The sequence below is a fragment of the Gopherus flavomarginatus genome, chromosome 10, assembly GCF_025201925.1.
Source record: "Gopherus flavomarginatus isolate rGopFla2 chromosome 10, rGopFla2.mat.asm, whole genome shotgun sequence".
Lineage (NCBI taxonomy): Eukaryota > Metazoa > Chordata > Testudines > Testudinidae > Gopherus > Gopherus flavomarginatus.
The window spans coordinates 38692172-38705590 of NC_066626.1; positions in this window are offsets into that span (position 1 = coordinate 38692172).

Consider the following 13419-nt stretch of genomic DNA (forward strand, 5'->3'; position numbering starts at 1 on the left):
GCCAGTGCAATGTTTTAGGTGTTGACCTGACTTATGCTTCATATAATAATTTTAACTACCTTTTAAAGAGGTACTGTCACCTTTAATGTAGAAATCTCAAATCTAACACTAACGTTTTTCATTTTTTTTTTACTTTGGTAAGTTTAATCAAACTAGTCTGGTTACTTTCACTTTCTAGTTCTGATGCTGTAGCACAGTGGTTCCCAAACTGGGGTTCGTGAAATGTTACAGAGGGTTCTCAGGAAAAAATTCCCTAATGGTGGAAAGAGTTGTCCCTAGGCAGCACGGGGCCAGCAGCCTGGAGCCCCTGGACTTCCAAGAGCTAAGCAGATCAAAGCAAGCATATCTACCACACTGAGGAGATTTAAACTTCAAGACTCTTTATAAGAAATAGAAAAGGAGGTGGACATTTTTTGCTGTTTTTTAAATTTAAATAGGCAGCTAGTATTGTTTTTTAAATTATTATGAAGAACAAGTTTAAGCTTTGTTGTAATGTGCACTGTTTGCCTGGACTGCTCAAGACTGAATGCTTATGCTGGAGGAACTCTGAGTTGGCTTCTTAAATACCTTCATGCTGTTTCACATCTGATACTCCTTGATGAAACATAGGAGCCTTGTCTTATAACAGGCTTATTCAAAGTGATATGAGCTAGGAAAATGAGATCTTGGAAGAGTGTTGTCGTTTTTGTAATGATAAAACTGTGTAATAATCCTGTCATAAAAACAAATTTTATGTTTCCAAGATCACTCCTTTTATAATAAAGGAGAAAATCCCTGCAAATGCTCATTTTTATGAGGAGCTCACAACATGACATTTTTAGTGAAAGGAGTTCACAAGTTGTTAAAGTTTGGGAACCACTGCTGTTGCACAAAGCTGCAGTGTTTGTTTCACTACTGTAGAGCAATATCACGAGGTCAATGTGCTTGTTAAATTTCACCTCCAACACACACTCATTCATATTAGATATTGTTCATTCTTTCCTGCCCATCCTTTCCGCCATTATGGACTCACCCTTATTCTCTCAGATAGCATTTTTAAAAACTAAGCTTAGTGCATTTAAACTGCAGAAGTGCTGTCAAGGCTAATTTTCCACCCTGGCACTTCGAGTGCAGAAGGTGGGAGGGCACCCAAGGATTCTAAAAATTAATACTGGCCACTCCAGGCTTGTATGAAACTTCCAAAGTTACAGCTTTTCTCTGACATTGGATTGGTAGATACTGCTACCACCCAAGTTCAGAACCTCTTTGAGAGCCCAGGAAGATGCACTTGGGAATTCCTTCCTGTGGGTCCCCTCAAGCCTTATCACCCCCCTCCGGGGAAGAGCTGAGAAAAGGAAAAAGGAAATCAGCTGTTGCCACCAGCTAATTAAGCAACATGTGCACAAACCTCTTAAGACACAAAAATCCAATTCTTGTCTTTAAAAAGGTAAATATTATTAATGAAAGAGAGAAAGAAAATACATCTGGGAACTCAGGCTATTGCTAGATTTTAAAAGAGCAATTACAAGAATTAAGCACCAAGAATAGCTTTCTTGAGGTCCAGCTGAAAGGTTACAAGCAAAACAAAAGCACCTGGGGTTCACCCCGAGGAATCCACAAGCCATAACAAAATAAAAGGGATAAACCTAATTGCATCCTCCTAGACACTTCCTGATCTACTTACATATGGGGTTTTAAATGAGTAGTTTCTAGGTATGATACTGATGATTTTTCATACCTGGTCCAAGCTTCTTACAACATAACTGCTGCCCTGTCCAGGAGAACAACAGCAACACCCAGACAATAGGGAGTCTTGTTTCAAATTTAAAAAATTCCAGCCTTTCCGTTGGCTCTTTTGGCCAGGTGCCCACTCACTTCCTTTTACCTATGCATAGCAGTGAGACTTTTTAACCCTTTACAGGTAGAGCAATTAGAGATCAGCTACTAAGAGGGATTTTATAGCTACTGGTTTGCTGAGTGTCCATAAAAGGGAGCGACCCTCCTCCCCTTCATTTATCACAAGTGCCTTTTAAAATTTAGCATAAATATTTTTCTTTAAAAATTAACATTCCATGTTTACACCATTATTTTATCATTTGAGCATTACTTAAACAAATTATTGTAATTATTATAGGTATTTTTAATCCATTTAAAATTTTATCTACATTACAAAGTTTTCAGTCCACAAATTCTGTAAGATTTACAATGCTTGTTCAATTACTATGTTGTACACTTCCTGACTCTTCCATCAATAGGCATCATTTGTCACTGCTTTTACTTCATAACGTCATAGAAAACTGTAGCACACTGATCACTTATGTTACAGCTGCCAAATGAGTTCACTACTTGGGACTTATTGCTCTATTAAATAGAGAGCACTGTAGAGTTCGAAAGTTTGACTTACAGAGAAATAAAGAATAGGGGCAAATAAGTAATATTTGATTATACACTGTGGCAAGGCACCTTCTCAGTCTCCCCAGCCTCTGCTGCTTTTAGCCCTGGTGAGACAGGCTTGGGTAATGCAGTCCCCGTTGGGCCACCGGGGAAGTCTGCTCCCCGTATCTCCACCCATCCTGTTTAGCGTATTCTTACTCCCTTGTGGGAGAGAGTACTACCTCCCCTCCTGGTGAGTCTCACTGTTTTGCTGCTCTGAGAGCAGTGCTCCTTCACTTGTCTCCCCTCCCCCCCGGGTTTAAAAAGTTCTCAGGCAGCCCCAAGTTGGAATCAGCTGATCCCAATTAACCTCAGGTAGCTCCCCCTCAGCTGATTCTTATTTGCTACCTTGGTAACCCTTTCACAGCTGAACCTGATTGACCTGTGGTTGCCTCTCAGTTGATAAGGAGGAGGGCCTTTTACCCCTCTGGGAGTGATTCCTGTCCTTCCCCTGCAGCTGTCTTGAGTTTTATCACAACACCAACAGTTACATATGGGATTCAGATCACAGTGGTAAATATACAAAATACATCATCTGTATTTTGAAACACATCTATACTATTCCTTTAAAGTGACAAGTACAGGTCTGAATAGTTATGTTATCCGTTATTCTGCATCTTTGGGGACAAAAAGCCATTTTTTATTTAGTCTGATTGTAAAGTGGTGCTGGTGAGTTTACCTTTTGAAAATAATCTTTGTACAGATTCAAGTTTTTAACTGTATTTGAGTCACATGTCCAATACTAAACATTTGTCATTTAGCACTTTTCATAAAATGCAACATACCAAATTGTTGTTGGCACCATAATCTAAATCCTTATGAAATCTACTTCTTTATGGATTTTGTGATTGTTTTTAGTGTTCCAGACTCCTTTTATATAGATACCAAAAAAGTGAAAGGCTAGTGGGATACTGTTGCATGACCTCACGGTCTCTTTTCTTGTGGTTTAGCACAAGCTGGCAGCGTCCTTGGGCTGGGAATGATGATAGTGGCACAAGCTCAATAAAAACAGAACACATATTTATTACTACAAGAATGTACAAAGGCAGCTCCCCTCTTGCTGCTGATGTTGCTTACTTCACCTTGCAGTGTTACTTCCAAGGCTAGGTCCTCTCGGAGGTTGTCTGTGGATGTACTGCCCCCCCTCCCCAGACCAAGCCAGCACAGTAACCCAGAACACAAACCCATTACTGCTAACCTCAAGCAATCAAAAGCAATGAGACTGGCCAAAAAACCCTTGTTAAACTTTGTGGGTGGGTGTGAGAGAGAGAGAGAGAGAGAAAGCGTACACTTCTAGTTTCATTGGGTAAGGTGATTTTGGCCCCCAATGCAGGAGTTTTCACCTTGACATCTGCCCATCCCTTGACCAGCAATTAATCCTGTGGCCCCATCTCCAACCCACATCTGTGTCCTACTCAACCCATCAGTCCACCTCCTACAACTGCTTTGACCACTCTGCCATCTGTTCAGCCCCCCAGCCTCACCTCTGCTTCTGGGTTTTTCACACACACCCCAGGCTTGGGGGGCTGCAGTGGGACCTCCTCTCCTCGTGCCAGGCAAAGGCCAGCTTCCAGGCCTGCCCCTGTGCAGGCCAGGTTCTGTGGGGAACTCGGAGGGGTGAGGAGCAGAGGAACTGTCCTGCTGCTCACCGGAAAGGAGTGGGAGTGGAGGACTCAGCCCCACAAGAGAAGGCTTCAGGTTGCTAAGAGAGTAAGCCAGTGCGGGCTGCTTGCAGCAGTTCTGATTGGCTGTTTGGTGCCAGGAACAAGGCAAGTGGGGCAGCCCCCAACCCCCGGCACGGCTCAGCTCCCAGGCAGACTGGACTCCAGCTGTGTTGCCAACTCTCATAATTTTAGCTATTCTTTTTTTTTCTCCTGTCTCACAAACACATGATGAAAGGCAACAACTCATGAATTTTCCTTTATTCAAAATGGCCACCATCTCCTATTGTCAATGGGGTGAAGCCACCAAAATGGCTGCCCGTCATAAAGTTGGCTGCCACCTCCCACTATTTTCAGAGAGATTGAAGCCATCCCCCAGGCAAAATGGGTGCCACCCTATGGTTCAAGGGGGCTAGAGAGGACATAGGGGCTGTGAGGAGCAGCAGAGGCACTGTGAAAGGTGAAGGGAGAGCAGAAGGTAGTTTTAGAAGTTGCAGGGGGATGTGGGGCACGGGAGGGAAATTAAGGTGGGGGGCCTGGAGCTGAAGGCAGCATACCAGGGGTGAGGAAGGAGGCAGAGGAGGACTGGAGCAGGGACTGGCAGGATATGGGAGGGCACAGAAGTGTGTGTGCAGTTTGGGGGAAGGGCAGGGAAGTGTTGCTTCTTGCAAAATACTAAAAACCAATCCCATGTTGTTTTTACTGTGACATCATTATTTATATGAATGATTGATATGTTTAAAGTTATTTTATATGTGTATCTGTAACTCATCAACCCTAAAAAGTAATGTAAGTTCTGTGTGACTGTGAATCATGATGCATTAATTAGGTCAGTGGTTCTCAGACTATCTACCACCCAGTCCTTTTATTAAAGGAAAAAAAACTCGGAGGGGGGAGCATTAAGATAGTAATAGGAAATTGAATTCCCCTATCTTAGGGTTCAGGAGAAGGTAAATAGAGTCTATAGCTGAGCAACCAGAAGTGTGGATTTTTGTGTGCATTTAAAGGTTGACTTTCCAATCTAAAAATATCACACACGTTGGCAGAAGAATAGAGGGGAATTAAAAAGTCAACAGACAAGAGTAAATAACATGGTATGATTTTTTTTTCTCAATAATCTGATGATTTTTGGTTGCTTGAAGTTGGCAATCTGGCCCCAGCTTCAACTAAAATAAAATTGAGATAGTTGGCAACATTGCAAACCTTTATTCTTAGTGAATATTATGATTGGGCACTATAGAAAATCTCAAGATAGAATGCAAAGGACTGACACATTCAGAATATAATATCAAGCACTGAGGCAGCCTATGGACCTAGGCCTTTTCTGTATGTTTGTTTATAAAGCATTGAGCACACTTTTTACATTTCATAAATAACAAAGGGTGAGATTCTCTACGAGGTACAACACAGAAATAGTGTAATTTCCCTTCCCAACCATCCCTACCAACCTTCTTTCCTAAACCACATGCAAACTCTTTTGAATCCACAATGCATACATTAGATATGTTAGACGTACGCAGGGCTTTGTCCTTCTATTTGGATAGACCAAGCCCTTTAGGAACTCTTCTAGACTCTTTGTCTCCATTGCGGAGCACACCAAAGGGACACCTATTTCTACCCAGAGACTTTCAAACTGGATTTCTGAGTGTATTCGACTGTGCTATCAGATAAAGAAAGTTATGCCTCCAGCCAGCATCAGAACTCACTCTACTAGATCTGTAGCTACCTCCGTGGCTTTTCTATGCAAAGTTCCTCTGGCTGACATCTGTAAAGCAGCCACTTGGTCTTCTGAACACACATTTGTTAAGCATTATGCCCTTACTGAAGGCCCTCTCTCTGATACACAATTAAGCAGAACTGTATTATCTACTGCATTTCTACCAGATCTGAAGTCCCTACCTTCTTGAGATACACTGCTTTTAAGTCACCTGGAGTGGAGCACCCACAGGGACACCTCTCGAAAAAGAAGAGGAGGTTACTCACCCTGTGCAGTAACTGACATTCTTCGAGATGAGTGTCCCCGTGGGTGCTTCACTACCCGCCCTCTTCCCCTCTACTTCAGAGTTGGGGTAGCCTCCATTGTAGAGAAGGAACTGAGGAGATCGGTCGTGTACGTGTACCATTAAGGTACACTCAGTGCAGGGGGTGAGTGAAGGCGCAGGAACGCACCAGCACCTGGAGTGGGGCACCCACAGGGACACTTGCACAAGGTGAGTAGCCTCCTCCTGTGACAGTGATTTTAGGCCACTTTTGTGCCCTCTTGATTCTAGGCTGCTCCCAGGGCTGGAGAGGCGCAGGTGTAACTTAAACAGTCCACAGGGTCCTAAGTAATGGCAGCCATCCCAGGCTGTCCCAATAGGCCAGAGAGCTATCTGAAATCTCCACAGTGCTGTTGGCCATGCCTCTGTCCCAGCACCCCTTCTACACCAAGGGTCCTCAGCCTTTTTCTTTCTGAGGTCCCCCAACATGCTATAAAAATTCCATAGCCCACCAGTGCCATAACAACTGTTTTTCTGCATATCAAGGAGATTAAAAGCCAGGCTCGGTGTTGACGGTAATAAGATGGGCAATTGCCCAGGGCCCCATACCACAGGGGGCCCCATATAGTGAAGTTGCTTGGGCTTTGCCTTTCAGCCCTGGGTGGCAGGGTTTGGGCTTCAGATTTTTGCCCTGGGCCCTGAGTCTAATACCGGCCTTGCTTTCTGGTTTATTTTGGTGGACCCCCTGAAATATGCTTGTGGCCCCTTAGGGGTCCCCAGACCACTGATTGAGAACCACTTTTCTACACAACAGCTTGCAAAGTGTCCATGAAAGGCAGCCTTATGGCTCTCTCTTCAGTGCCTGTTCTGGGAGAATCCTCCCATCTCAAACTGGAGCTTTTAGGGCCTTTTGTGCTACATCAGCCCTTTCACTTAATTTAAAAGAGCCAGAGCAGGGGGTGAGGATCTCAGTGTTCATGTCTTCCAGACAAGTTATTCATTCAATAAGGCCAAAGTCAAGTATGCAAAAATCATAAATCAGCTCTCCCCCGCAAATTACAGGACCTTTAATAATACATTTTGGGTTATTTTACTTGCCTTCTGGTTTCTGAGCTTTTGGAATACATTCAAGTTACGTTTTCAAACTTTTCTCTGCAACCATGAGGCCTAGAAACTTACTTTATTCATGTGACTCCAAGAACTGTGCTAAAAAGAAGACGGTTACTCACCTTTGTAACTGTTGTTCTTCGAGATGTGTTGCTCATATCCATTTCAATTAGGTGTGCATGCGCTGTGTGCATGGCCGTCGGATGGTCGTCGGAACTGTGGAGGTTGATGTTGCTACGCTCCACTCTCCCTAGAGTTTTTCCTACATAGTTTGTTAATAGTTGATAATTATAGCATAGTTTTAGAGTTAATAGTTATAGTTGTAGTTCTACTATAGTTGTTTGTATTAGTGGGGTTGGTAGGGGTTTCCCTCCTCCCCGTCCTTTGCTTGGGCTCATGCCCAAGGCTCTGGGCTTTAAGCCCAAGGCTCCTGCTCCAAACCCATGCCAATGGGTGACCCCCATGACTCTTGCCTGAAGTGTCTGGGGGAATCGCACCAAGCAGAAAAGTGCAGGATCTGCAAGAGCTTTCATCCCTGGACCAAGAAAGAGCAGGACTTTTGCTTAAGATGGCTCCTCATGGAGGTGGCTCTTAGCCCTCGGCCTCCAATGACGCGCCAAGAACCGGCACCAAGCGCTTCAGTGCACAGGAATGGCTTCAGTGATAGGAACGGCACCATGGTTGGACACTGAGAGAGACCCGTGGCCCCGACGTTCCCCAGCACCACAGCCAACATCATTAGTTCGGCACTGCTCTCACCCGCCTGGCTAGAAGCGGCACTGGAAACCGGAAGAGGTGGGCCCACCTCAGCAAGCCACCCTTTCCAGATCTGCCTGCAGAGCCGCGTCCTGCAGCGGAGTGCCAAGGGGCACAAGTGGCAGCTTTGTCACTGTTGACTCCAGCACCAAGAATGGAGAATTTTTACCCTAGCAACACCCGGTGGATTGCCTGTGGAGCCCCCTGGAGTGGCACCTTCATGGTGCTGGATATATACCCCCCAGCACCCCCTCAGTTCCTTCTTGCTGGCTACTCTGACAGAGGGGAAGGAGGGCGGGTTTGGAATTGATATGAGCAAGAACTTGAAGAACCAACAAATATCATGAGACTTGACAACACTGTTCATAAGCTTAGCTTAACTTGGTCCTTGTCCATGGGCCAGGTCTGTGAGAACCACACATTGTTGTGGTTGTTGAGACAGCAATAAGTGCACCTCAAGCTTCAGTCAAGCCCAATAGCATGTGTATTTGTATTACATAGGTTTGCAGTCTTGTCCAGTCTCTTGGTGGCATGATGCTGCCTTGTTTAACGTGTGGGTTGTACTTGTGATAAGGAGTCCAGATGCCTTTGGACATGTGTTGTGGAGAATGTAAAATGAAGGTATATATTTTTCCCTCAAGCTACACAGCTGTTTGGAGTAAGGCTAGTGGGTACGTTCACAGGATTTTTTTTACCTTAAGACAAACCTATTGTGACTCCAGGTATGGAAGAACAAGGTCTGCATGCATCATACTCCCCGCCTCCACTGTGAGCAAATGAGTCAGAACGGGTACACCACTGAGCTGGCTGGGGGATAGTGTGTGCCCTGAAAAGGGATATACTAAAGTACTCCCTGCCCTGAAGTAAGAGGGGAGCAGGGAAGGAGTTTTACTGGATCATATGCCCTGGTTTGCTCCCTATACCACTTCCAAGGGTTATCCTCAGATACAAAGCAGCATGAGGGGAATGAAAGAATTCAGGAAGTCCTGGATTGAGAGGTCAGTGACCACAGAAATGTGTTGATTATAGCTGGAGGTATGCAGATTTTCTTGAATTGGTTACCTGCTGCAGCTGATCAATTTGCCTGCATTTCCATCATGTTTCCAGTATGTCTGGTGCAGAGAGAATAATACAAACCCTGCCTGTGCGGTGTGGAATCTTTTTTATATCTTAGCAAGTAATAAGTCATTTTTGGAAGCATGGTGGGGTTAGGACAAGGATGCTTATTTGTGGTCTATGTGTTTTTAGGTGTACCATCAGTTCTACTCACATGGTTTGAGACAGCCTTTTTCCAGCTTGTGAATGAGATGATTCTGCTGCTAAAGGATGTCTTAAATGTTATTTCCACAAAGTTACCTGTCAGGAGACTGTGGCCTCACTGATCTGCAGGAAACATTTCTGCTGCACTTCCAAATGGGGTAGGGGTGGTGGTGCAGCAACCGAGGACATAGCACAGTGGTTTTAAACCTCTGGTCCATGAACCTCTGGGGATTCACAGACTATGCCTAAGGAATTTTGCAAAAGGTGACTATGAAAATAGTTTCAGATCCTAGAAAAGGCATTTTGTTTTTCTGATCAACCAAAATTATGTGAATACCCCTACCTACAGGTCAAAATTGTCATTACCATAGAAGCCCATAGTTTAGTACCTTTTCTCATGCTGTGTCAAATGCCAGGCTGTGCAGGGGTGCAACATTTATACTCCTTGCTTATGGCCTCACTCCCCTTCAGAGGAGATGGGAGAAGAAGAGGGGGAAAAGGGCTATTTTGAAAGGACAACTCTTTGAAGAAGTTATGTGCCAGCCTTGCTGAGGCATAAACTTCATCCTAAAATTTCTTCAGCAGTAGCTTGGTCCCAAGATTTACAAAGATGCCAACCTTGCTCTGACACTTCTAGGATTGCTCATGAGAAAAAACAAAGGAGGCTGCTGGACCCCCACCCCCAGAAACTAGGACCTCTCTCCTCTGTCTGTGAAGGGGGCCTGCCCTTTCCTTCACCTCAGACCTTACCCTCCCCCTAAACAGGGAGAAGGGATGAATTGACCCCTGAAAAGCTGCCCTCCTATGCTGCCTAGAGCCCTTAATTACCTTAGCCAAGCTCAGACCTGTACTTCCTTTCTGCTGACATATTCCCTCTCTGGCTTCTCCTCCACTGCACATTGGGTTCCAACTATCCCCTGTAGACCCTCCTAACACCCTCTAGATACTAAAGAGTGCATTAACATAGCACAGCAAGGTGTCTGTGTGTGTGGCGGGGTGGGGGGGGAGGGTGTTAGAGCACAACATGCAGTCTGGGGCTTGGGTGCTGAATCCAGCAGGAGCCAAACCCAAAGCTGCTGCAGCTTGCCTCCTCAGGCCCTCACTACACAGTCTAAATCTGTCACCCTCTGCAGCTGCAGTGCTAATTACTATATTCACTAGACCTTAGTGGTAATGAGACATATATAAATAAACGTATGTACATAAAAATAGACATAATAGGTCAGACCAATAAACCATCTAGCCCTGTATCCTGTCTTCTGAGAGTGGCCTATGCCAGGTGTGTGAGGGGTAAAGAAAAGAACATGCAATTGAGTGATCCATTCCATCATCCACTCCCGGCAATCAGCAGTTAGGGACACCAAGATCACCTATCCTCCAGAGCTTGTCTAGTTCTTTTTTGAACCCCCTTATAGTTTTGACCTTCACAACATCCCTGGCAAGGAGTTCCACAGGTTGACTCTGCATGGTGTGAAGTATTTCTCTTTGTTTTATGCCAGCTGTCCAAGTTCATTGGGTGACGCCTGTTTTTTGCGTTATGTGGAGTAAATAACATGTCCTCATTCACTTTCTCCCCACCAGTCATGATTTTACAGACCTTGCAAAGTTAGTAGATTTAAGCCTGAATTAGTAATTTTTTGTTTTAAACAAAAAGAATATCAGGATTGTGGAAAATTGAGGGTTGGTATTTCTGAATGTAGTGGATTAAACTATAGGGAGAAAGATGAAGAGTTAACAGCAGGGGTTCTCAAACATGGGATTGGGAGCCCTCGGGGGGTCTTCTTATTACATGGGGGGGGGGGGTGGTCACAAGCTGTCAGCCTCCACCTCAAACCCCACTTTGTCTCCAGCATTTATAATGGTTAAATATATTAAAAATGGTTTTTAAACTTATAAGGGGGGGTGGCACTCAGAGGCTTGCTGTGTGAAAGGGGTCACCAGTACAAGTTTGGTAATCACTGGGTAACAGCATAGATAATTCAAGGCAAGAGTTCTGCCAACACTAAGTTTCTTGAAGAACCTATTTTTAATTCAATTAAATTAAAACTATCAGAAAGTTTTGTAAGGGTGGGGAAATATGCTGTGTCTTCCCATACATAAGATGGGAAACTTTTATATGCAAAAACTCTAGCACTATGATTGACACCTCTGTAACAAATAACTTGTTTTAACTTTTACCTTGAATTTTATTTGGTCCTTCTCTTTCCCCTAACAGTACTGGGGGGGCGGGGGGGGAGAATGTGTGTGGAGGGGAGGGGAACCCACACAAGTAGCACACCCAGTTTGTCTCTTTGTACTGCCACTGTAACACTGCACTGCCTACATTTCTTCAGCCTAAACGGAATGCATACACTGAGTGCGGCTGGAATAGTGATCAGACTATGGTGCATGCTGTAAACTACTATCAGATGATTTAGTCTGGTAGAACAGCACTGCCTTCTAAAACAGTTGACTAGTAGTGTCTTTCTAGTATCATTCTAGCACTGTTGTTCCCAGCATGTTAGAGGCAAAAAGATTATCTCAGCTATCTTCTACTGGACCAACTGCTACTGGTGAGACCTGAGTTTACACAGAGCTCTTATTCAGGTCTGGGAAATATACTTGCACTGTGTCAGCTAAATGCAACGTGGAACAGATTAAGCATAAGTAGTTAACGCAATTCAAGAGACCACTGAAGGTGAAGTGGCCAGTTAACCCCTCTCCAAGTCACTGGTGGCGGTAGTTAAGGGTTACAGATTGTAGTAATAAATCAAATTGAGTGTCTGTTTAGTCCATGGTATTTAGTGTCTAGCAGAGTAATGAATTTAAGTTCCCAAGCTCATAGTTTGAAGATGTTGTACAGGTTTCCTTTGAGGATGAGGACTGACAAGTCAAATATAGAATGACTTGTTTGTGCAAAAGCATTCACTCACAGGTGATATGGTTTGGTTGTCATGTTTGAGAGTTTAATTCAAGAACATAGTGCTTGTCTCATTTCACCCACATAGTGGTCCCTGTTAGAACAGGCACCACCTACTTATGCTAAAATCTGTTCAATCTTTGTCTCTTAGCTGTGACAGTACCTTTTCCCAGACCTGAAGAGCTTTGTGTAGCTCAAAGTCTCTCTCACCAACAGAAATTTTCTCTAGAAATTCTCTAGTAAGGTATTACCTCTGTCAAACAGATAGCTAAGGGTTAATGTCTCTTACACCTGGAAAGAGGTAACCTGAAGCACCTGACCAGAGGACCAATCAGGAAACCAGACTTTTTCAGGTCTGGGTGGAGGGAAGTTTGTGTCTGAGTTCTTTGTCTTGTGCCTATCTCCCTCTCGGCTATGGGAAGGATTTCTCTATTTCCTGCTTTCTAATCTTCTGTTTCCAAGTTGTGAGTACAAAGATAGGTTTGTTTTTTTGTATTTACATGTATGTAGTTGCTGGAGTGTTTTGAATTGTATTCTTTTTAAATAAGGCTGTTTATTCATATTTCTTTTAAGCAATTGACCCTGTATTTGTCACCTTAATACAAAGAGACCATTTTTATGTATTTTTTCTTTTTCTTTTAAAACCTGTTGGAGTTTTTCTTTGGTGGGGAACTCCAGGGAATTGGTGGGAGGAAGAAGTCAGGGGGAAATATGTGTGTGTTAGATTTACTAGCCTGACTTTGCATTCCCTCTGGGTGAGGGGGGAAGAAAGATTAGCTCTCGGTACTTCTGTTTTCCAAGGCTGGGAACGGGGAGGGTGGAATCCCTCTGTTTAGGTTCACGGAGCTTGCTTCTGTGTGTCTCTCCAGAAACATCTGGAGGGGGGAAGGGAAAAGGTTTATTCCCCTTTGTTATAAGACTCAAGGAATTTGGGTCTTGGGGTCCCCAGGGAAGGTTTTTGAGGGGACCAGAGTGCCCCAAAACACTCAGGGTGGTGGCAGCTTTACCAGGTCCAAGCTGGTAACTAAGCTTTGAGGTTTTCATGCTAACCCTCATATTTTGGACGCTAAGGTCCAAATCTGGGACTAGGTTTATAATAACCTCACCCACCTGTCTTTCTAATATCCTAGGACTAAAATGGCTACACCTCTGCAGGCAAAAAGAAGAGGCACTTTAGCTGAAGGACATTCTTCTGGGTACATTTTAGAAGCCAAATGCAAACACAGGTATGAGAAGTCAAAAAAGATTTAATAGAAAAGTGTTAGGCAACTAAAACAATTGAGAACCGTTTTATAAATGGTAAAGTTGATTATCTTGTAACTCTAGTTTACTTCCAGTGTTACAT